This window comes from Schistocerca serialis, chromosome 7 (genome assembly GCF_023864345.2).
Source record: "Schistocerca serialis cubense isolate TAMUIC-IGC-003099 chromosome 7, iqSchSeri2.2, whole genome shotgun sequence".
NCBI classification, from domain to species: domain Eukaryota; kingdom Metazoa; phylum Arthropoda; class Insecta; order Orthoptera; family Acrididae; genus Schistocerca; species Schistocerca serialis.
The window spans coordinates 227,809,811-227,833,121 of record NC_064644.1 but is presented as its reverse complement, the minus strand read 5'-3'; positions in this window follow the sequence as shown (position 1 = coordinate 227,833,121).

Below are 23,311 nucleotides of genomic sequence, written 5' to 3'. Positions count from 1 at the left end.
GCCTGTTAGCAGCTAGGGTGTCCATTTAATTATCATTTCATTCTAGCGAAGCTGCATGGTCATCAACGGTAACTGTTCTTTTGGGAACAGATACTACCTTCACATATAGTAATTCACATTGCTATTACGAATAAACAAATGGTGCAAACGCAACAAATAAGGTCGATTCACACTAAACAGAACGTCTCCGTCACGTCAAAACATTCTCCCCTGCGTTTCTAATGGCGCTGTCCACACTTGACGTCACCGGCCCGGAACGTCTCCGTAACATCACCGTCATGCATTCTTTTGGAGAATGTTTCCCATTCATGACGGCGAGTCGACGTGATGTGCATCTCTGGTTCTTGTAAAGGACCGCCTCATGTTTGCTCGAGCCATGTAAATATTTGGAAAGAGTGAGTTTATAGAGAGGAGAAGTACAGACGATTTGGTTATGTAAGTATCAATTTTTTATTGCTCAAAGTTTCACTTTGTTATTTATTCTAATTACATGTATCTTCCTGTGCTTGTTATTTTATTTTATTTGGTTTTTTGTGTAAACAATGGGCTTCGACGAGTATTTAACAGAATTAGATTGTTCACGCTCAGAGCTGTACAACATGAGCGATCTTAGATACAGTGATTCCCTTAGAAAAGAATCACCATGGAATCACTGCGTGTAACAGAAGTGACAGCAAAAACACTTTCATGGAATGTCCAACTGAATTTACCTTAAACACTGCATCAACTTCTGCCATGGTGATGTTGGTTGTCTAAACCTCGAGGCCTTTTTTGTAATCGTGGACTGGATCTTATTTAGCAAGAAAATAAACTGCTCTTTCGACATTCTAAAATACTTGAAGGACTGTTCCTCGTCTTCCAGCTCCTTGTATAGTGTATGGAACTCTCCGTCACTGTCTCTACGTTTCAATATATTTCTACCCCACATCCTCCTCTGCTGCATTTCTTCTTCTTCGCCAAGTACTATCGCAATCACTGCCAAACTTCTTAAATTAAATTTAGGTATCTTCACACTTCCGAGAGTTCCTTCGTCAGTCGTCATACAAACTGCAAATAAACAAAGCCACACTAGTGAGAACCTTCTGTGACGTCACAGGACGTTAATTTGACGTTCAGGGTAGTGCAAATGCTCGGACGATCTTGTGGCAATTGACGTTCCGTGACGTGACAGAGACGTTCTGTTAAGTGTGATTCGTCCTATACGTGTAATATTATAAGTTACGAGCTCTGCTGGAGGCATAAACAAACGGCGATATCCTGAGGCTTCGTGACAATCCCACGTTGATATTAGGCCAGTATTACACTATCAAATTTCGTTGTCCAATATCTTTGCCAAATATCATTGTCAAAGAAATTTGATGGTGTAATAGGGAACTTTGTCAAAAGTCGTCAAATATTTGATCAAATCTAGGGCATTGATCAAATAAGTCTCTTGTCTTCTGTTCACTGCAATGTGACATGTTACCACATGGAACGCTAGCATCGCTGCAGTGTTCTGTCATCTGTAGTGTTTTTATAAACATTGCAAGTAAATACAATTGGTGTGTACTGACAACTACAAAATTAATAGAGATGTATAAAGCCGATGAGGCACTTTACAATGTGAGGCACCCCGAATACAAAAACTGATTAAGAAGATTGGAGACCTAACCTAAACTAACCTAAAACTTCTCGTGTAGCAAGGAATCGCAATGTTACAGTGAACCTGTCTTCAGCGGATGTAGCAGTTCTTAAGTGAGTATTGTGCTTTGTGATATTAGGATGCACTTCACGGAGCACATACAGAAATGTATGCTCATCCATGTAATAGATGTATGACTTGACGTCCTCCACTATAAGCTCACATAACAAGTTTTGTTGAATGCTTTTATCATGTCGTCGTAAAACCCATGGCTTCACATTTCCTTTTTTTCCCCGCTTCTCTTCTGCATGTGCACACAGTACAATTGTGGTACATGCAACTGCTGTTGACAAAAAGTTGTTGTTGTCAGCCATCTTGAACTTTGACGAAAAATATTATGACATTGTAATACCCCTTTTTAGCGCCACATCAAAGATCTTTGTCAAATACATTTGACGAATATTTGATCACATCTTTGATCAAATTTTTTATAAAGAAATTTGATAGTGTAAAACCGGCCTTAGGTTCGTTTGAGCAGTTTGCCAGAGAGCGCCAGAAAACAGACCTTACTGAGCATGCACAGCTATGATGACGAAGACAGCCCACGCATGGTGTTCGCTCTGCTCATACGCTTTTCGTCGCATTTCTGTTTGGAATTTCGTGCATGGTGGGGCATCACATGGCCATGTGCAGCCCTACCGGCGCGTTGTTGAGTGGACAAATGGACTCGGAGCTGGAGCAATTGTTTTATCATATCTTACCCAGTTAAGGAATCCAAATAAGGAAGCAGTTCTTGACGCAATACTCATTTAAAACTAGGCTCTACAACTCAAAGTACCCTAACCTTTTCCTATCTGGAAACCTTATCAAATTTTTTTATTCATATATGCAATATTGTTATATAGCATTTCCAATCAGGTTTACGTCTACCGTCTACACAGCACTGCAAGAAGGTAGCAGCAAGAAATTTACTTGCAAAAATAAACAGTTCCTTGAGTAGCTTACACCAGAATAAAGGACAATAAATTATTTTATGACTATTTCAAAATGTGTAAAAAATTAACAAGGTTGTCTGTGGGGCAAAGAAACTGTACAAGTGACAGTTTATATTCTACTCTAGGAATAAATATAAAACCATGTGGAGAGTTAAAATGATAAAACACCGTATGCTGTCAGTCTACAATTGAGCATGGAATGTCATTCCATAAATTTAAGATGCAAAGAACAGAAATTACGAAATAACGTAAAGCCTGGAGGAAGTGTCTTGTGATAGAAAAAAATTGTGTTTCACAGAACGCAGATCTGTAATTTTCTGCTAAAGTCGTCAATACATTTGAAACAAAGTATTTAACTCAAAGCTACTGATCAAATTTGCCTGCTTAATCAGCTTCAAGTGAATATTTACGTATGTTCGTACTTATATGGTGTTAAGAGATCTTAACAGTGTCATAAAAGAAACAGGACATCAGAGACTACTCCAAACGCATTGCAAGTTCGTAAACCATACTAAAATTCTTATTAATGCTTAAAGTGCACATTTGTATGGTTCAAATGGCTCTGAGCACTATGGGACTTAACTTCTGAGGTCATCAGTCCCTTAGAACTTAGAACTACTTAAACCTAACTAACCTAAGGATATCACACACACCCATGCCAAAGGCAGGATTCGAACCTGCGACCGTAGCGGTCGCACGGTTCCAGACTGTAGCGCCTAGAACCACTCGGCCACACCGCCTGGCCACATTTGTATGTTCATATTCACACTGAAGTACCTGATATGCAGCTTTTCTATGTGGTTTTCGCAATACCAGTTTTCTTGGGGCACTAGTATTCTATTATCTCATGTTTGGTTCTTTATTATCGTTTAATGCCATTAATGCCAGAAAAAGAAAATGTGCATTTGAAACTGAACAAAGTTGAAACTAGCCAATAGTGTAGAATGAAACATTTCATTTCGAATGAATTGACTGTCTTGGTGGAAAAGATTAATAATACCAAATTTCTCCAGGAAACCGACAAAAATAGTTTCATTAAGATGATTAATAGTTGATTGCTAATAATGTGGAAATAATATAAAATCGGAAAATTGAAACCACTAATTTATTTTAGTCTTCCATGACTATGAGAATGTATATTAGTTCACTTGATGACTCCTAGTCACAGAAATGTGTTCTGTTTTCATTTGATGTGGGTTCAAAAATGGTTCAAATGGCTCTGAGCACTATGGCACTTAACTTCTGAGGTCATCACTCCCCTAGAACTTAGAACTACTTAAACCTAACTAACCTAAGGACGTCACACACATCCATGCCCGAGGCAGGATTCGAACCTGCGACCGTAGCGGTCGCGCGGTTCCAGACTGAAGCGCCTAGAACCGCTCGGCCACTTCGGCCGGAATTTGACGTTGGAGCTGTAATCGAAGAGTGAACAGCAATATCACGAAATATGTGCACGAGTCACGTGGAGAATAACCCCCCACTATAACTCAGGTTGCGCTGCACATGCGCGAATCTGGCATCTTGGACAGGCCAGAAAAATTTTTCCAGGTAGCATCTGACTACTTGTTCCTACTGCTCGTACGGTAAATAGCCACATTTCAAGTAGCCAGAAGCAGGAGACTGCACTGTTCATGCGCAAAATCACCTCTGCGCATGCACACGAGCCCGCTGGCAACTGCTCAAATGAACCTATTGACATCATGCGGGGAACACAATACTCATTCCAAAGATATTTCTACTCTATGAGTTTACACGACGACATACTTGCTTCACTCGTCGCATCCCGGTGGTTTCGTATATGACCGCAGACAAGGCACCACCAGTGTGCGCTTCAGCTTCGTCGTTTTGTGACTGCCATAATTGTGTGTAAAAATAAAGTTTTGGCAGTTGTACGAATTGTGGCGGAGTTATGCTTGTTTGCTTGAGGCAAAACATGAAAAAAAAACCAACGTGTCTGGGCTCCTGACTGGATAAAGAAAAGACGTCAGCTCGGTTGCTTAGGGACCTTGCTGAAAGAAATTGTACTGGAAGACCATACAAGTTATTTTAATTTCTGTACTACAATTTGTGAATGGGAAGCACTGCTGTGACATTTTAAATAAATTGATATTGAATAAAGAACTCAGCATGTCCAGATTCCTGTAGGCCTTTCTTCTGTCAAAAAAGAATTGATCAACTCGATTATAGTCTTGTAGACATGAGCTGTTTTGCAGCTAGATGTTTTGCTTGTGTGTATTTTTCTTAGTTCATTTGTGTATGTACTTCTACAATTTTAATTGAACGGATTTTGCTCTACTCAGATATTGTCTCCCAGTCCATATAGAAATCGCGCGTGACAGTCTCAAATGCAGCAAAAAGCCGCCGCTTGTTTTGGTAGTCAGCATCACTAAAATCCCACTAAACACCTATGTATAGCACTGATACCCATAGAACGAACAATTTCCTCCGTTTCTCACTTCATATTTCAGTTTGTTTCCTCTCTACCTACACACCTAACATCAATACTCGCGTAACTAGCTAGTGTCGACGGAATTGGAACGAACCGAAAATGTTTAGTTTCGCCAAAAACTTGCGCAAATGCGCGTCATGCATACACAGTGGCTGGTAGCGCAGTTGGTGCAACACAGTGTTGTCGTGTAAACTAGGCTTTATATACGTGGATGCTAGAGGGTACATTTGTATGAAAATGACATTTATTGGTCTCAAATTGTATGCAGCTTACAAGGATAGCTTGTATATTAGAGAAGGGAGACAAAAGCGCAAAACAAGACAAAAAAGAGTGTAGGTCCAAAAATGCCATTACATGGTACAGAAGGGGAATTTCACACACTACGCAATCAACTCAAGAAAGAGGAATCTGCACTTTATATTTTAGAAAGTCGAAGCATCATTTTTTTCATTTGTTACATCAAATTGCATTCAGAAATACTAAAAAGAACTCACTTTTATGAGCTGCCATCACATCCCATGAAAAATTGGTTTGCTGAAGGTTAAGTTTAGTTCCTAAACCAGTGCAAATTTTTGTTTAGTAGCCTTATCTCCCTCAATACCTTCAAAATTTATAGATTTCCTCTATATCTTGTATTTTCCTTTTAATCGTTCAAGTGCCTTATTTCTACTGGGGTCAGAGTTAGCTAGTGAAACTATGTAAATATTGACCACCAATGCTTGAAAAACTGTTTCACACACAATCTAGTGTGATTGGGGTCATGTGATCAACAACAGATGGATGACATCAACCATCAAAACTTTCTTCAAAAATGGTTCAAATGGCTCTGAGCACTATGGGACTTAACATCTGAGGTCATCAGTCCCCTAGAACTTAGAACTACTTAAACCTATCTAACCTAAGGAACTCACACACATCCATTCCCAAGGCAGGATTCGAACCTGCGACCGTAGCGGTCACGCTGTTCCAGACTGAGGCGCCTAGAACCGCTCGGCCACACCAGCCAGCAAAACTTTCTTCCCAAGAAACCTTGACAGTGCTGTGACATTATGTGACAGGGTGGCAAATGTGGACACTGCCATTTGAAATGTATCCCAGAACTTTTTGACAGAACAGAAGGTTACACAACATGACGTGACGACCACTATGAATTGGTCTTGATGTCATTTGTCCATTGTTGATCACGTTACGCTCCCTACCGATACATGGTCATGTGCAGGTCTGCATATTTCGTTTTGTCATGGTTTTCATGGTGGATATGAGTTGTTTGTTGTTAGTTATTTGTTATAAATTGTTTCGTTTCGTTATTTCTTTTGTTAACATTTATAATAAATGATGAAAGATTAATTGAAGCAGTGAGGAATAGCAGTCTAAATAGAATGACATGAACATGCTAAATTATTTGCCCCCAACTTCGTTAATGAAGTGGATTTTTGTACATACCGTTACTGCATTTAATATTTTACAATGAAATGGATTGCAGTATATCTGCAACTTGAAGTGGAAAAAGTACATTGATTAGTAGGTGTGATTTATTTTAATGCTGTCAGGCATTCGTTGTGTTTTGTAAAGCAATAGGTTCAAATCTTCAGACAATCCGACCTGTTTGTTTAAATATGTTTTCGTGGCAGGCTTATTAATTGCTAAGTAGCTCTCTGGATTGTGTGTGAAGCAGTTGTGCAAGCATTGGTGGTCAATATTTATGTAGTTTCGCTAACTAACCCTAACCCCAGTATAAATAAGGCATTTTAACTATTAAAAGGCAAATACAAGACGTAAAAAAATCTATAAATCTTAAAGGGAAGGGTATGACTACTGTATAAAAATTTGCACTGGATTAGGAACTAAACTTAACCTTGAACAAACCAATTTTTCATGGGATGTGATGGCAGCTCATAACACTGAGTTCTTTTCAGTAATTCTGAATGCAATTTGATGCAACAAATGAAAAAAAGATGATTCGACTTTCTAAAATATAAAGTGCAGATTCCACTTTCTCAAGCTGATTGTGTATTGTGTGAAATTCCCCTTTGTACTATGTAATGACATTTTTTGGACCTACATTCTTTTTTGGTGTTGTTTTGCGCTTCTGTCTTCCTTCTCTAATATACAAGCTATCCAAGCAAGCTGCATACCATTTTGAGTCCAAAAAATGCCATATTCATACTAATGAGCACTCCAGTATACATTTACATAAGCTACCACTTTGTGTATGTCAAGGTTACTAAGGGTGTATGTGAACTCTGCGTATAGAAACAGTTGATAACCATCTACTAAAGATCGCAGTTCCCACGAAAAAGCGAGTTGGGATCAAGTGACTTAAACTGACTTGGCATGCCGTGATGTGACAGACATTGTGAATACACGTTGACATGATCTTTCTGTGATGTTATGGTGCTGTTATGGCACATGGGAATTGGTATTTAATATTCCTTTCTCTACCCTATGTAATATCATTAAAGATTCCTTCATGCTGTTGGTGTTATGACTTAGTTTTGTAGATGTGCACTAAATGAAGATTTACATTTCGCACTAATTTCTGTGTGCTCTCTGAATGTGGTGGAGAAACATCTACCAATTTGCCCCATGTAGAAATTTTCGGGTTCGCCACATTGTATTTTTTTTCAGCCGCTGATAGTGTGAATGGTTTTGTTTTGTTGTCTGTGTCTGATTATTGTCCCTACTTCGTTGTTTGTGAGGAACAAAGGAATGCTCAGCATCCTGAACGTAGTCCACTAAATTTTAACATGAAAAGGCGATATTAGCTTGGTCACTATGGTAATGGGACAGGGCAGTAGCAGAATAATAACATTAACAACTGGTGGAATTCCCAAATTTAAAATGGTAATTTGCCAAACATGAGCAACAGTCACTTGCAAGAAGGTCCTGTATGAAACCATACAACTGACACAAGCTGGTGAACACAAAATCCTGCTGCAAACATCACTGAGATGGTGGAAGGGCCTCGCCCCACAGCGACGAGTTCAACAATGTAAATTCGATCACATTACACCCTCTAATGACAGTCATGAGGTGGATTGGAGGCAGAATAAGGAATTCAGTAAACCTATTGTGATATAACAATGACACAGATGTTAGAGATAAATTAACTGCAGACCACTATCAAAGCCATGATCATAGCAAAGAAATAGTTCAAGTTACTGTATATGCTATCACGGGGAAAGTACAGGCTACAATTGTTCTGGACACAGGTGCTATGGTGAATGTTGTGTCAGACAATTTATTTACTAAGGTTTGTGAGATCACAACGAGATTAATGTAACCTCCCACAGATTTGCAAGATTATTGGAGCAGTGTCAGGTCACAAAATGTCAAAACACAGACACAGATTGAAGTTGTAATAGGAAATGGAGCCATAGTCTTCCCATTTCTGATAATTGTATGTGGACTCATTCAAATGTTCAAATGTGTGTGAATTCCTAAGGGACCAAACTGCTGAGGTCATCGGTCCCTAGACTTACATATAATTTAAAGTAACTTAATCTAACTTATACTAAGAACAAAACACACACCCATGCCCAAGGGAGAAGTGAACTGATTGTAGAATGCATACTTGGCATAGAATTCTTAAAGGAGAAAAGCAAAGTTATCGACTTCTCCACAGGCAATGCTTTCTGAATATCGATGTCAAAAATATTGCTGTTGACCTATAAAAACAAAAACTGAGCATGGTAAACACTGCCAAAGGTTAACCCGAGAATTTAGATGAACAGTTGCAGAAGTTTTATGGCATTAAGTACCTTACCAGCATCAATTTGGAACTTCAGGTTGGCAGGCGAGCCTGTCAAAAGAATCCAGTAAATACACTACTTTCATATTTGGAGGAAGGTGTTATCAAATTTGTGTATTCCCATTTAGTTGTTTTCATTATTGCCTTGGACACAGCCTTAGGACCTGACCTACTAGAAAAAGTAACTTTTGAGTTTTACGATTACTTACGCTTTTATTCCTTACTCAGTAGGCAGTAGTTGTCATTAGAAGGCAGCCAGCACAATATGTGGATTATGTGGAGCATCAACAAGAACTACTGCTCCTGGAGAAGCGCCTGCTTATGTCAGGTAGGTCAGCCATCGGATCCCACTGGTGATGTGGCAATCACCTCAAGGGTGTGGCTTCATTCTGGCATTTATTTTGTGGCAGCCACTAGCAGCAATATCGACAGTGTGGGTGGCAAATATGGATCGATTTCAGGCAGTTGTGCTGACTCAGTCTTACTGTCTGAGCCATTTACACCAATTTCCCCAATGACAGTACATAGGAGCAGAATCGACCCAACACTAGCATCTGTGGTGACATAGTGGTGGGACAGCTATGAGCATGGGGGCCGGGAAGCCTCAGCAGGTTCAAGTACAGGACAGTCTGCATCTCTATGTTGATAACCCTAGGACTGTCTAGAGCAGGCACCGCTGTGGATGGAGCAACCAATGGGGATGAGGCCATCTCTATTGGAACTGGAACAGATGCATGGGGTACCATGGTCCACTCCATGATTCCTGGGACACTGAAGACACAGTGAGGGTGAAGTGCAGATAGCGGTTGAAGAGGCAGGAAAGATGAGGTGGCAATGCATCTAGGGCTGGGACACTGAGTGCAGTTGCTGGTTCTGTTGGTGCCATCAAAAATGGCCCCCAGTGGAGGCCTTTCATACATCTGGCAACTAGGTCCTGTGTTGCTGCAGAAAGAGATTCATTAAGTGCTCATTTAAAGATCAAGAGCTGAAGCTGAACCGGAAGTCCTTATCGGCGCTAATTAAAAGATGGAAGTTAATTTTCTGTAATTATTGCTTATCAGCGCATCTTGGTCGAGATGGCAGTGTAAGCAGAATCTGTGGTAGCTGCCCACATATTAACTCAGCAGGGCTCTTCCTAGAGGTGGCTAAAACAGTGTGATGCCCTTATCTGTGGAAGCAGAGTGCACCATGGCTGACATCTTCTCTTTGAAAGTCCACACAATGTGTTCCACCTCCTCATTGAATTGCAGGTGGGCAGGTGGAATAGGGTGCTGAACAGGTGTGCGGTCAATTGAGGCTCACAAAAAATGGGCGAAATGGGCTATGGGACATTGGGGGCCATTGTTTGAGACGACGGTAGATGGGAGACTCTCAATAATGAAGATGTGAAACAAGGCCTGAATGACATCTTCCGACATGGAAGACGGGAGTGGGTGGACATAAGGAAACTTAGAGAAGTAGTCGACCATAATGAGCCACATCCACTGAAAAAAGGTGCCAGAAAAGTCAATTGAAGATGATCCCAGGAGCCTGCGTGGGGACTGGGCATAAAAACCTTGGGGGCAGCTCGCTGCTGGCAGGTGCCTGTGACACCAAACTGAACCACTGCCTCGGTGTCCCTTTCGATGGTCGGTCATTAGGAGTGTCAATGGGCCAGTTGCTTCATAAGCAAAACACCCTGGTGACCGACATGTAGGAAATCAAGGAACCTAGGTTCCAGAGCTAGTGAAATAATGAACCAAAGCTGTTATTGTTCCGCCTAGAGGAGCGAATTCCGTCATGGAGGGGGAATTGTGATCAGAGAGTGAAATATGTCTTCAGAGGACTGTGGGTGTCGGTGGGTATCTCTGAAGCCAACCATACCGAATACACTGTTGTCGGCCCTTGTCTGAGCCGTGACTGCTGATGCATTGAGTGGCACCTCCTGGAGGGTCAACAATGAGTCACAGCCTAGTTGAAAAACGACTTCCTAAGCATCAAATTCACAATCTGGCCAGCCAGAGACGAGACAGACTGTCGACATTTGAATGGTGACTGGAAAGTTTGTAGAGTATGTGACATGTATAGGCAAACAGAAACAACGCCAATCTCTAAAGCCTTTGTGCCATTTTGTTTGGGAGTTCAGACCAAGGGCCAAACAATGCGAGTAATGACCTGTGGTCCATAATCAGCTGAATCTTCCATTGTACAGATAGCTAAGGAACTTCTTCACAGCACAGACAACAGCTAACATCTCTTTCTTTATCTGAGTCTGGGTGAGAGTTTTGGAAATGAAAGCAATTGGATGTTTGGAGAAATCGAGGTCCCAGTGGGAGAGCACCACACAGACTGACTCCATGCTGGGAGGTGTCAGTGGTGAGGAGAAGGGGCTTTCCCAGGAAGTATGGAATGAGGCATGGCGCCTCCCACAGAGCCTGCTTTAGTGCAAGAAACGCCGCCTCACACACAGGTGATCACAGGAAGCAAGCCCCTTTCTTGCACAGGCCGTTGAATGTGGTGGTCAGTTTGGCAGCCTCGGGGATAAAACGACCATAATAGCTAATTTTCCGCAGGAAGAAGTGTAGTTTAGTCAGAGTTTGGGAGCGGGGCACGTTATCAATGGCCCAAATGTGGTCTGTGGTCAGATGAATCCCTTGTTTACAGAGGAGGAAATCAATATACTCCACCGAGGGCCGCCTCATACACAGGTGACCATATGAAGTGAGCTACTTTCCTATGCAGGGCGTTGATGGGGTGGTCAGCTTGCCATCCTGCAGGATGAAACGACCATAATAGCTATCTTTCCCAGGAATGACAGTATTTCTTTCCGAGTTTGGGGTTGGTTCATGTTGTCAGCGGCCCACACATGGTCTTGGATGGATGTGACATTTGCAGAGAAGGAAACCAAGATACTCCACCATGGGCTAGAAAAAGTTGCTGTTACTGAGCTTAAATATGCATTTGACAGGTCAGTCTTCATATAACAGTCTCTGTTCTGTAGCCTGGAGAACGATTCTTCTAGTCTTTGAATTAGAAAAGAATCTATGATCATCATGCATAGCCCAAAATCTCTGCAAAGTCAGAGACAGTCATCCAGTTTTTTGATAACAAAGGTGGAAGAAGCCCACTGACTGGAAGAAACAGGGATGACCACAGCAAGGGTGACCAACCTGTCCAGTTCTGACTTCACCACATCCCAGAGGATGTGAGGAATTGAAGGCACTCATGCCAAGTGTGGGGCCAAACCTGGGTTCAAGTGAAGGTGTATCTGGTAAGATGCTACCCAGTCCAAACCTGGAGCGAACAGTTCCGAAAAGTAGGTCGTCAAATTTTCAGTGCTTTCAAACTATTATCCAGGGATACCAAATGCACATTCCAAGAAGTGAAAAACGTAAATGGTTTGAAGGCATCTAAAGCAAAAACGTTTCCTGCTCTGTCAGGAGAAACCACCAAAATTGAAAGTGAGGAAGAAAACAGTTTTATATGAGTTCCTCATCGAAGACACGCTCTGCCAGCCCTCCAACCCCCACCCCACCGAAGCTTCATGACTGCCACAAGCTGTGACCTTCCTCTGATCAAGCGAGGTAGCACCGTGGTAAGCACCCAGGACGCCAATTCAAACCCGCATCCAATTATCCAGATTTAGGTTCTCTGTGATTTCCCTAAATTGCTCCAGCCAAATGCCAGGATGGTTCCTTTGAAAGGGCAGAGCTGATTTCGTTTGCCATCCTTGACACAATTTAATCTTGTGTTCCACCTCTAATGATCTCTATGGCGTTGGGACGTTAAACTTAATCTTTCTTCCTTCCTTGACCTTCTCTTGAAATGGGGACAGTGGAGGAGAGTCCAGCATCACATATTGATCAGAGAAGAAGATACACCAGTATACAACTGGAAAGGTACCTCCCATCTCACTACGTGCCTGATGGGTTTCGCCGATGCCACATTAAGTACAGTGTCAATAGTAAGGTGGTGGGGTGAGGGGGATCTGGAAAAGATTAGTAACTGATACACAAGAAACGCAGCTATAGAACGTCCTATCAGTACACCCATATATTGACGAACAGTTTCATATGGCCTAATGTAAAGAAAGCCTCAGGGCCAGTTCTAGGGTATGGAGAGGTGCCACAAGACAGGGCAGCAGGTTTTTGGGGCAGTGATATACTAAATACTAACATGGTTTCAAAAGGGTGAGCTAAACAAGACATTGAAAGTTTTGCACAAATGAAAAATGCGAGAGTAAGTTGGAATTATGAATTAGTACAAATGTTAAGAGACAAGAGAGAGAGAGATATGAGCAGGAAGGCTCTTCACTTACTTCCTAAAACCAAAAAACTTATTATAATCGATCGTAGACTGCCTATCGCCATATCTTTGAAATATTATTTATGAAATTATAACTACATCTCACAAAATTAATGTACATAACTTATTTAGATGTGAAGTTATTTACAGTTAAAAAATAGATTAGTGTGCATTTTTGTGCTTTCTATAGTTTTTGCGACCTTACATTTACATAAAATTACCTGGGTCTGTACATATACTGCTTCAATACCATGAGATTTAACAAATTCGTTCCATTTGGAGCCTGTAAAATTGGTAGCATTGTCAGAGAGTATGGCTTTTGGCTTGCAGACTCAAATAAAATAATCTCCTTCTATTCTCTTTATTATGGCTCCCACTGCAAGACATACGGTAGCATAAATTTTTAATTGTTTTGAAAATACGTCATATAAGGCGATTACGTATTTGACACCTCCTCTGGCAGTTGAAAACGGTCCAGCTACGTCAATAGACCGTGATCGCTGGGTTTTGTTAGTATGATTGAGTGCAGTTCATCAAGATGTGATTTAATTGGGTGTTTAGACTTTTGACATATAATGCATCTCCTGATTATTTGCAATACTCTTTTACTAATATTTGGGGAATAACAGTTAGATGCGATTTTGCTAGTGCACTTTGTAATGCCATAATGTCCCCAAACATTATGTGTATACTATATAAAGTAGTTGATTCATTTTTCTGGCAAACAGACACCAGTTATGAGAATCACGTTTTTTTTGGTAAAATAATACTCCATTGTGCAATTTTAATTGTTTCCCTAGTTCAGAGTTGTTGTTGTCCACAAGCTGTTGCCTTCCCTTATGCCATCGTTCATCCTTTCTTGTAACTGGGACATGTTCCTACAGATTTTAAGGTAATAAGGTCTAAAAGAACCGTCGTGCATACTGAGTTCTCTGAAATCTGATGTCTGCTCTGTGAGTTCCACATACTCTCTTAGTCATTGCGGAAGCCAAAATATTCTATACAACTTTGATATAAATGATTTCAAAATCGAATTCATGAAAGAGCAAGCACCATCTGGCTAACTGTTTGTGTAGTAATTTGTATGTCAGTCGGAATGAAAGCATTCGATGATTACAGTATACCATTGTGTGATTTCCCTATATAAAATACTGAAATTTTCGAAAAGTTCACATTATTGCCAATGCCTCAGTTTCAGTATCTGAATAAGCTCGTTCACTTTCTTTAATTGTATGACTTCCAAAACTGATCATTTTTATATTTTGATGCCCCTGTTCTGTTTTGATTTGAAACAGTACTGCCCCCAGTCCTTGTGACGAAGCATAATTATTAAGACAGAATACTTTTGCCATGTCTGGGTATGCTAAAATGTCTGAGTTTATAAAGCCTATTTAATTGCTTCAATATACTGTTGGCACTTGGGTATCCACAACAATGAGTGTTTTTGCCAATAAATTCAGAAGAGAATCGCTATTTGACAGCTGTTTTGGCATGGATATTTTTAAAAAATTATGCTAACCTTGGAAATGCCTTCAATGTTTCTTTGTCTGTGGTCTAGGGATATGTTTAATTGCGTCTGGCTTGTTGGAATCAGGTGTAACACCTTTTGGATTTCAGGATACATGAACTGAATATTAACCTTATTTTTGTCAACATACAAATGGCACATAGCTTTGTCTAGATCAATTTTACCTGATATTTCCTGAAAGATTCCATTCTTAACAAACAGTTAACTATTAATTTTTAGACTACTAAAAATGTGCATGTAAATATGGTTTCATTTCTGTTAATAGGGAAACACGTTTGCAACCTGACAACTTTTGATTTACTACCCATTGCAATGGCAATGTGAGACTTCGTACTGGCAATGTAGACAAACTGAGTTTGTTCTGCTGCTCGTCAAACAATCTTTGTGAAATTAAATGCGATGCTACCCCAGTGTCTAGCACAACCTGTACACCTGTGTTGCCAATTTTGGCATTTACAATAGCTTGTAGCTCGTCCTCTAATTCCTTAACATTACTCATGTGTTCAGCTGTATAAAGATCATCCCTCATGTCATTTATCTGATCTTCTTCTTCTTCTTCTGTAGTGGTCAATCCAAGGATTGGTTTGCAACAGCTACAATGGCAGCTTGTCTCCATTCTGTGCGTCTTTCAGCTTTTCTCTTCGTTTCTTTATAGGTATATATCTGATCATTTCTTATAAAATAGCTATTCAAAATCCATATGCCCACTTCCGTTCATGGTCGTTGGCAGGAGGCTTGGCCCAACTGATGGCTGTTTCCCTGTCGTGGAGGTGGGGGGGGGTTAATCCCTCCATCTGTCACATCGGTTATATGTACCATGGGATGAGAATTGTCCCATATATGGCCTTGTATTTGACTGGGGGCGGCATGACACTGTTCTGGGTTTCTCCTGCTCCCATAGCCGGTGTTATTATTGTAGTTACTCGGTGGCTGATTATTACTATTACCAAAATTTTGTTGTGCATTGCTGTTCGGATCATAGACATTATTCCATACATTCTGGTTATTATGGTGTTGAGAATCGCGATTTCGTTGATTGTAACCCTGCTGTTACAGCCACTGTTACCGTTTCTTCAGTTGTTTCTGAAATTACGGTTTTTATTCTTCTCGCCATGGCTTTTCCTGTCTAGTTTGTGAATATCAGACAACAGATAAATAATAATAATTATTAATAATAGTAGTGATCAGTTTATACAAACTTTGTGCGCTTGACAATGGCTTTTTGCGTATTGTCCGTTCATTGTAAGTTTGACCATGTGTGATTCTTTATCGGACTTTATACATTGAATAATTCCCAAGCTTTGGTTTGTACTAGACCTTTGATATAAATTCTCTTCTTCTTCTTCTTCTTCTTCAGTAGCTCTACAGCCCTTGGTGAGCCTTGGCTTCTTCAACAATCTTCCTCCACACTTCTCGGTTATTTGCTGCTCTTTTCCACCCCCGGACTCCCATATTGCTGATATCCATTATTACGTCATCGATCCATCTTCTTCTAGGTCTCCCTTTTCGCCTAACTGAATGGATCATACCTTTCATCATTTTCTTTGGAATTCTATCCTCTGCCATTCTCTCCAAGTGTCCTAGCCATCGTATTCGCTGTGATTTAACAAATTTTACTATGTCTCTGCCTTGTATTAACTCCTGTAATTCAGCATTGTAGCGTATTCTCCAGCCTTCTTCCTCCCTTATTGGCCGATAGATTTTGCGTAGTATTTTCCGCTAAATGCTTCTTAGAGCATTTTTATCGTGTTCTGTCTACGTCCATACCTCTGAGCCGTATGTGATAACTGGGCGGACTAGGGAATTATATATTAGCAATTTAGTTTTTCTTGTAACAAGGCTACTTTTGAAATGCTGCATATTTGCAAAGTAAGCTCTGTTTCCTGCTTGTATTCTTTCCCTTATAGCCTTTCCAATACTGTTATCATTTGTTATTAGGGCTCCCAGATAGTTAAAAGAGGACACTCCATTGCAGCATTTCCCATTGATGTTTAGGTTTTTAGGGGTTCTTCTGGCCTCAGATTGTGACATTACCATATATTTTGTTTTGTTTACATTTACTATGAGGCCAATTTTTAAGGCTTCTGTTTCCATTGCCCGGTATGTTTCTAGGAGTGTATTGGTATTTCTTCCTACTATAGCAATGTCATCAGCGTATGCACATATCTGGCTAGTTTTCATAAATATGGTGCCTCTTTTGTTGATTTTATTTACTACACTATGCAGGGCAATGTTGAATAGGACAGTGGAGAGACTATCCCCTTGCTTCACACCTTTATTAAAGTCAAAGCTTTCACTTGTTCTGCTAAGGACCTTTACTTTTGCTCTTGTCTCTGTCATTGTCATTCTGATTAGTCTTATTAATTTAGCACATATACCAACTTCTTTCAGTACTCTGTATAGTTCTTGCCGATTTATGCTGTCAAAGGCTTGTTTGAAATCGATGAATAAGAAATGCAGAACTATATCATATTCATAGAACTTTTGATATAAATTGTAACACGGAATCTTTAGCCTTGCCAAGACGCTGTTTAAATGGAACTATACATATAAACATATATAAATGGCGATGTGCCTAATAATTATCTGCAGCGATGGCAGAAATGCTACCAGCCAGGACTGCTTTCAGAACAAAAAAGGTGTCATCTTCTCGGGAAGACAACTGGACTGCGTAATTATTTTAATGCTTCAGCCGTTGCACGCCACAGTCGATACAACCACTTACACTATTGAATATCTTATGTAATTATGTATTTATATTCTGAAGTTATATCTACATTGTTGCTATATATTCACGCCCATCCTACAAATGTGCCTTTAATTGCTCCCTGAATTGCGAGGCGAAAGGACGCTGTAAAGTTTGGAAGGTAGGAGACGAGGTACTGGCAGAAGTAAAGCTGTGAGGATGGGGTGTGAGTCGTGCTTGGGTAGCTCAGTTGCTAGAGCACTTGTCCGCAAAAGGCAAAGGTCCCGAGTTCGAGTCTCGGTCCGGCACACAGTTTTAATCTGCCACGAAGTTTCATATGAGCACACACTCCACTGTATAGTGAAAATCTCATTCCGGTATCGAATTTGTTAACAATCTGATCTCTTCCCATTACTATTCTTTCCACTTCTGCAAGGTGAGTGCAGTGTATTTCTATCCCCTTTCCTGTGAGTGTAGCTATTACTGATGCATTTCTGTTCTAATTTAAGAATCCCATATCCTCTGATATGTTTTGCACGTGATCCAGTAACTCACCGTATGTATTGTGTAAACCTGACATGCTAGCTTGCACCACAGATACTGCTAAGCTATCATGTTCTGTCTATATACTATTTTATTTAGGGTGAGCTTATCTAACCCATGAGCGGTTTTCTTCTGCTCATCTGCAAGTTCGGAAAATTTTTCGTCAAACTTGTGTTCTAACTTCTGCTCGAAACTCGATAATTCTGTTTTTAAACACGAAACTTTTGCTCAAACTTGTCATTTCTTCCAACTGATTAGAAAAAATTTTTTTCAAACTGTTTAGACATTTGCCTAAGATATTGTAGGACAAGACTGTCATCCCCACATGCCAAGAAGACTGGATTTTCTGCAATTTGTTGCTGTTCCTTTTCAGTTGGTATTTCCTGTTCCACGATTTGTGGATAAGGAAAGATATGTCATTCATGTAAGTCATTACAATGAAAGCTATCACGCGAGAATATGCCTATGGCCGTATATCCAGATAGCCATTTAACATAGGCTATTATTGTATGTTTTACTGTATTGTTTGTCCTCAACAAAACAAAGCACAGGGCTATAGACAGAGAGATACTAAAAGAAATGCTTTTGGCTGTCAAGAGAGCAGTGCGAGAAGCCTTCAATGACTACTGTAATAGAATATTGGCAAATTATCTTTCACAAAACCCTAAGACATTCTGGTAATATGTAAAGGCTGGCAGTGTCTAGTCTCTAGCGAATGAGACAGGAACTGAAATTGAGGGTACCAAAGCAAAACCGAAATGCCTAACTCCATTTTCAAATGTTCCTATACAAAGGAAACCCAGGAGAATAGCCCTAATTAAATCCTCATACCACTGAAAAGATGAATAAACTAAGTATTAGTGTCAGTGGTGTTGAGAAACAGCTGAAATAGTTAAAACTGAAGAAAGATTCAGGCCGTGATGGAATCCCTGACAGATTCTATATTGAATTTGCGGCTGAGATACCCTTCTTCTAACAATAATCTGACGTAGATCTCTCAAACAAAAAAACTGTGCCCAGTTCTTCGAAAAGGGCACATGTCATACCTATCTGCACGAAGAGTAGTACAAGTGATCCACAAAACTACCATCCAATATCCTTGACATCAATTTGTTGTAGTATCTAAGAGCACATTTTGAGCTTAAACATAAAGATGTATCTTGAACAGAATGACCTCTTCCATGCCAACATGCATGTATACCAAAAACACTGAACATGTGAAGCCCTCCTCGCACTTTTCTCACAAGACAAACTAGTAGCTTTGGATCAAGACAGTCAGGTAGATGCAGTATTTCTTGATTCCAGAAAAGAATTTGACTCACTCCCACATCTGCATTTATTGTCAAAAGTGGGATCATATGGGGTATAAAGCGAAATGTGTGACTGGATTGAGGGCTTTTTTGATAGAGAAGACGCAGCATGTTATCTTGGATGGAGAGTCATTGTCAGACGTAGAAATAACTTTGGGGGCGTCCCAGGGAAATGTGTTAGGACCCTTATTATTCATGTGGTATACTGATGACAATATTAATAGTAAACTCAGACTTCTTGCACATCATGCAATTACCTACAATGAAGTGCTGTCTGAAATAAACTGCATAATTATTCTGTCAGATCTGGATAAGATTTCAAAGTGGTGCAAAGATCGGTAACTCGTTTTGAACGTCGAAAAATGTAAAATTGTGAACATCTCAAAACGAAAAATCGTAGTATCGTATGATTATAATATCATTGTTGGAATCGGCCAACACATATAAATACATGGGTGTAGCGCTTTGTAGGGATATGAAATGAAATGATCACATAGGTCCAGTTGTTGGTAAAGCAGGTGGCAGACTTCAGTTTATTGGTGGAATACTGGCGAAGTGCAGTATGTCTAGAATGGAGATTGCTTACAAATGACTCATGCAACTCATCTTAGAATATTGCTCAAGTGTATGAGACCCATCCCCCCCACGAACCATGGACCTTGCCGTTGGTGGGGAGGCTTGCGTGCCTCAGCGATACAGATAGCCATACCGTAGGTGCAACCACAACGGAGGGGTATCTGTTGAGAGGCCAGACAAACGTGTGGTTCCTGAAGAGGGGCAGCAGCCTTTTCAGTAGTTGCAAGGGCAACAGTCTGGATGATTGACTGATCTGGCCTTGTAACAATAACCAAAACGGCCTTGCTGTGCTGGTACTGCGAACGGCTGAAAGCCAGGGGAAACTACAGCCGTAATTTTTCCCGAGAGCATGCAGCTTTACTGTATGATTACATGATGATGGCGTCCTCTTGGGGAAAATATTCCGGAGGTAAAATAGTCCCCCATTCGGATCTCCGGGCGGGGACTACTCAAGAGGATGTCGTTATCAGGAGAAAGAAAACTGGCGTTCTACAGATCGGAGCGTGGAATGTCAGATCCCTTAATCGGGCAGGTAGGTTAGAAAATTTAAAAAGGGAAATGGATAGGTTGACGTTAGATATAGTGGGAATTAGTGAAGTTCGGTGGCAGGAGGAACAAGACTTCTGGTCAGGTGACTACAGGGTTATAAACACAAAATCAAATAGGGGTAATGCAGGAGTAGGTTTAATAATGAATAGGAAAATAGGAATGCGGGTAAGCTACTACAAACAGCATAGTGAACGCATTATTGTGGCCAAGATAGATACGAAGCCCACGCCTACTACAGTAGTACAAGTTTATATGCCAACTAGCTCTGCAGATGACGAAGAAATTGAAGAAATGTATGATGAAATAAAAGAAATTATTCAGATTGTGAGGGGAGACGAAAATTTAATAGTCATGGGTGGCTGGAATTCGAGTGTAGGAAAAGGGAGAGAAGGAAACATAGTAGGTGAATATGGATTGGGGGACAGAAATGAAAGAGGAAGCCGCCTGGTCGAATTTTGCACAGAGCACAACATAATCATAACTAACACTTGGTTTAAGAATCATGAAAGAAGGTTGTATACATGGAAGAACCCTGGAGATACTAAAAGGTATCAGATAGATTACATAATGGTAAGACAGAGATTTAGGAACCAGGTTTTAAATTGTAAGACATTTCCAGGGGCAGATGTGGACTCTGACCACAATCTATTGGTTATGACCTGTAGATTAAAACTGAAGAAACTGCAAAAAGGTGGGAATTTAAGGATATGGGACCTGGATAAACTAAAAGAACCAGAGGTTGTACAGAGATTCAGGGAGAGCATAAGGGAGCAATTGACAGGAATGGGGGAAATAAATACAGTAGAAGAAGAATGGGTAGCTTTGAGGGATGAAGTAGTGAAGGCAGCAGAGGATCAAGTAGGTAAAAAGACGAGGGCTAGTAGAAATCCTTGGGTAACAGAAGAAATATTGAATTTAATTGATGAAAGGAGAAAATATAAAAATGCAGTAAGTGAAACAGGCAAAGAGGAATACAAACGTCTCAAAAATGAGATCGACAGGAAGTGCAAAATGGCTAAGCAGGGATGGCTAGAGGACAAATGTAAGGATGTAGAGGCCTATCTCACTAGGGGTAAGATAGATACCGCCTACAGGAAAATTAAAGAGACCTTTGGAGATAAGAGAACGACTTGTATGAATATCAAGAGCTCAAATGGAAACCCAGTTCTAAGCAAAGAAGGGAAAGCAGAAAGGTGGAAGGACTATATAGAGGGTCTATACAAGGGCGATGTACTTGAGGACAATATTATGGAAATGGAAGAGGATGTAGATGAAGATGAAATGGGAGATATGATACTGTGTGAAGAGTTTGACAGAGCACTGAAAGACCTGAGTCGAAACAAGGCCCCCGGAGTAGACAATATTCCATTGGAACTACTGACGGCCGTGGGAGAGCCAGTCCTGACAAAACTCTACCATCTGGTGAGCAAGATGTATGAAACAGGCGAAATACCCTCAGACTTCAAGAAGAATATAATAATTCCAATCCCAAAGAAAGCAGGTGTTGACAGATGTGAAAATTACCGAACTATCAGCTTAATAAGTCACAGCTGCAAAATACTAACACGAATTCTTTACAGACGAATGGAAAAACTAGTAGAAGCCAACCTCGGGGAAGATCAGTTTGGATTCTGTAGAAACACTGGAACACGTGAGGCAATACTGACCTTACGACTTATCTTAGAAGAAAGATTAAGGAAAGGCAAACCTACGTTTCTAGCATTTGTAGACTTAGAGAAAGCTTTTGACAATGTTGACTGGCATACTTTCTTTCAAATTCTAAAGGTGGCAGGGGTAAAATACAGGGAGCGAAAGGCTATTTACAATTTGTACAGAAACCAGATGGCAGTTATAAGAGTCGAGGGACATGAAAGGGAAGCAGTGGTTGGGAAGGGAGTAAGACAGGGTTGTAGCCTCTCCCCGATGTTGTTCAATCTGTATATTGAGCAAGCAGTAAAGGAAACAAAAGAAAAATTCGGAGTAGGTATTAAAATTCATGGAGAAGAAATAAAAACTTTGAGGTTCGCCGATGACATTGTAATTCTGTCAGAGACAGCAAAGGACTTGGAAGAACAGTTGAATGGAATGGACAGTGTCTTGAAAGGAGGATATAAGATGAACATCAACAAAAGCAAAACAAGGATAATGGAATGTAGTCTAATTAAGTTGGGTGATGCTGAGGGAATTAGATTAGGAAATGAGGCACTTAAAGTAGTAAAGGAGTTTTGCTATTTGGGGAGCAAAATAACTGATGATGGTCGAAGTAGAGAGGATATAAAATGTAGGCTGGCAATGGCAAGGAAAGCGTTTCTGAAGAAGAGAAATTTGTTAACATCGAGTATAGATTTAAATGTCAGGAAGTCATTTCTGAAAGTATTCGTATGGAGTGTAGCCATGTATGGAAGTGAAACATGGACGATAAATAGTTTGGACAAGAAGAGAATAGAAGCTTTCGAAATGTGGTGCTACAGAAGAATGCTGAAGATTAGATGGGTAGATCACATAACTAATGAGGAAGTATTGAATAGGATTGGGGAGAAGAGAAGTTTGTGGCACAACTTGACCAGAAGAAGGGCATCAAGGAATCACCAATTTAGTATTGGTGGGCAGCGTGGAGGGTAAAAATCGTAGAGGGAGACCAAGAGATGAATACACTAAGCAGATTCAGAAGGATGTAGGTTGCAGTAGGTACTGGGAGATGAAAAAGCTTGCACAGGATAGAGTAGCATGGAGAGCTGCATCAAACCAGTCTCAGGACTGAAGACCACAACAACAACAACATGAGACCCATACCAAATAGGACTAAGGTATATTGAATGCATACAGAGGACAGTATGAATGGTAACAGAGAAACTGAACTGGCAGACTCAAAGATAAGCATAAGCTATCCCGAGAAAGTCTACCACTAAAGTTTCAAGAACAGGCTTTAAATGATGACTGTAAGAATATACTACAACCCCATACATATCGCTCACATAGGGGTCATGAGGATATAATTAAAATAATTACAGCATGC